Source organism: Falco cherrug, chromosome 3, assembly GCF_023634085.1.
Source record: "Falco cherrug isolate bFalChe1 chromosome 3, bFalChe1.pri, whole genome shotgun sequence".
Classification (NCBI taxonomy): domain Eukaryota; kingdom Metazoa; phylum Chordata; class Aves; order Falconiformes; family Falconidae; genus Falco; species Falco cherrug.
In genome coordinates, this window is record NC_073699.1 from 86052962 (window position 1) to 86055979 (window position 3018).

Genomic DNA, 3018 nt, shown 5'->3' on the forward strand with positions numbered 1-3018 from the left:
GTAAGAACAAGGCAAATGCATGTGATACCCCCCACCAAATCTCTTCCATATCTAAAGATCTCTCCCACCACTTGACTGTTTCCAGCTCAGGGAATGTCAGCTGGATGTGATTTATCTGTTCAGCAAACCACAATAAAACTCTACTCCAAATGTCCATCTTAATTGTGGCAGGCTTTTCTAGGCTGCCTGAGGTAACAAACCTGGTGGCTGGCCACCAAGGAGTGAGGTGGTGGGAAACACCCGGTCCTCTGCAGGGAGTGTTATATTCCAAATACAACTGGTCTGTCCTGCTTGGTAAGGCCTTGACTAAGGCCATCTGGTAGGGCACATCTGCAATGGTGCTAAAACCTCTTCCCCTCTTGACCCCAACAGAAATAGATTTATTATATCCAAACCAACTTTGGGGAATGGTTCCTGCCCCCCTACTATTCCCTGAACTGTGTCTGGGCATGGCCTGGAAGGACACAAATAGACACATATAAGCAATGAGTAAGGGCCCTGAGCAGTGCTCAAGCCCAAACGCTGGCCTTGTTTAGATTTCCAGCACACTTGTTAAAGCACTAGTCTAGCACTAGGTCAACATATTGTTTAGCAGGACTGCTTGAACGCTAAGCCTGTGCCATCCTAATGCTCTTTGACACACAATCAGTGTCTGGTATTTGATTTCCTTCTGCCCTTGGGGCCTAAGGCTGTGTTTCTCCAGTGTGGTAGATAAGGTCAGAGCAGTTCAACACAGCCACGGTGTGTAATCTGTTTTTAAGCCTGAGGGCAATATGTGGGATGTACATACACAACTACCTCAGGTCTGTTTCCGTAACAAAATGAGGCCCAAAATACCTACCAAATTTGATATAAATTAATCCTGCACATAGACTATGTGGGGGGCTCTGACCTACTCTCATCCAGTTTGGGGACCAGGAAGCTCAAGCCTAATCTAGATGCAGGCATAGACAGTAGGAATAAGGAGCCTTTGTTTTTTGCACCTGGTGCATCCTTGAGCCAAAGGATCCTGCCTGAGTGCATCAGGTCAGCAGAGGTCTATACTGGGTTAGCAGCTATTATGTTTCTTGAGCTAAGCAGAAGAGCAATGCATTTTCTGGCTGTACTTGCTAGTAGGTGTTGGCTGTTGATAGAGGCAGGACCTGTGGTATCTTTTCAAGCCTTAGGCAGGTCATGATGTCATTGACATATGCACAAGTCGTTATTCACATCCTGATCAGAGAAGTAATCTCCTGGGAGAGCTGCAGGATCTGATGGGGTTATGTTCAGAGCTTAAAGAGCATCATCAGAATGAAAGAGAGAAAGAAGAGGTCTCTGTTTTGTTATGGAGAAAAGACTGGATGAATGTTGGTGTTGATCTTTGAGAAACCGATAGTCAAAGGTTTGCTGCTTCTCACTTCTTTTTTTTTGACAACTGGTAATTCAGATCTTTTCTGTTTGCCTGAAGGTCTCCATAGATCAGGAATTAGTCAGAAAGGGATGGAGAACAAAACACAAAACGCAGTCACCTAGTTGTAAAAATCTTTGGGATGCTGGTACATTGAATTCTATCATTTTATAAAGTTCACCTTAAGAGCAGAAAAGGTTCAGGAAAGTGTAGCAAGCTTCATCAGAGATCTGGACCTGTTTCCCTATGAGCAACAGTTAGACACACCAGAACTCTTCAGCCTGGAAAAAATGTTAGGAAGAGGACTTGCTTCAAGGTCAGCTGTGATTCACACTAGAATTAGCTTTTTGATAGGGTATTTTTACTTTTCCCAAATCACAGTTTTGATTTCCTGCATGGTCCCATACACCAATATTTTTGCTGCAGTCTTTGAATTGTAAAACTGTGTCCCTGTTTCATAGACCCAGAACGACTGACGTTGGAAAGGACCTCTGGAGGTCATCTGGTCCAGTCCCTTTTCTCAAGCAGGGCCAGTTTCCAAGAGCCATGTCCAGACATCGCAAGGATGAAGGTTCCACAGTTTCTCTGGGCAACCTGTGCCAGTGCTCAGTCACTCGCACAGTGGAAATATTTCCTGATGTTCAGAGGGAACCACCTGTGTCACGTTTTGTGCCCGTTGCGTCTGGCCCTGGGGACAACTAAAAAGAATAAGCTCCATCTTCTTTGCACCCTCCCTTCATGTATTCATATACAGTGGTAGGATACCTCCTGATACTTTCCTTCTCCAGGCTGAACAGCTCTCTCAGCCTTTCCTCATAGGAGGTATGCTCCAGCCCCTTGTCATCTTTATGACCCCTTTTTGCTGGACTCTTTCCAGTATGTCCGTGTCTCATACTGGAGAGCCCAGCACTGGGCACAGAAAACTACAGGAAAACACTGCTGAAGCCCGGGTTTGAACCAGGGACCTTTAGATCTTCAGTCTAACGCTCTCCCAGCTGAGCTACTTCAGCTCTGCTGCAGGACAGTTTTTCACATAACTTGTTGGAAGATAATGAACGCTCAGACTTGCACCATTCAGACTGGTTCTGTGGACACTTGACTCTTATCCTGTCACTGGGGACCACTGAAAAGAGCCTGACTCAGTCTTCTCTACACCCTCCCTTCAGGTACTAATGTACATTGATGAGATTGCCCTCTCTAGGCGTTCCAAGGGACTCTGTGCATGGCTGAACTACAAAGGGTTTCAGAAGCAATGAGAGAAGTGCAGGAAGTGAGTTTCATCAGGAAGTGTTACACACAGGTTGCCCTAAAACCTTTCTTCTTCCCCAGTTTGAGAAGTCTAATTTACAGATTGCTAGCAGCTGGGAGAACACAGCAGAGACACTTTTCTGTGATCTTCTTCTTGACATTATAGTTGTTTCCCCTGACTTCACTACGGTCCCAGCTTCCCTTCCTAGTCTGCTGTGGAGAAGCAGTGCCCCTACAAATGAAGCAGTCAGGGACTAGTGACACCCAGGGTAGGAAAACCCCTGAAACCTTTGGGATTTGGGTAGAGTGTGACCCACCTATTGTTCTGCAGGCAACTGAACCATGACTTTCATCTCAAATACAATCCCACCATAAGAACTCCA

General features: G+C 45.7%; 1 non-coding gene across 1 annotated transcript; it reads right to left on the reverse strand.

The window, feature by feature from the left end:
* Nucleotides 1-2324: 2324 nt before the first annotated feature.
* On the reverse strand, nt 2325-2397 carry TRNAF-GAA (transfer RNA phenylalanine (anticodon GAA)). Its single transcript has one exon. It is a non-coding gene; the product is annotated as a tRNA-Phe (tRNA).
* Nucleotides 2398-3018: the final 621 nt, after the last annotated feature.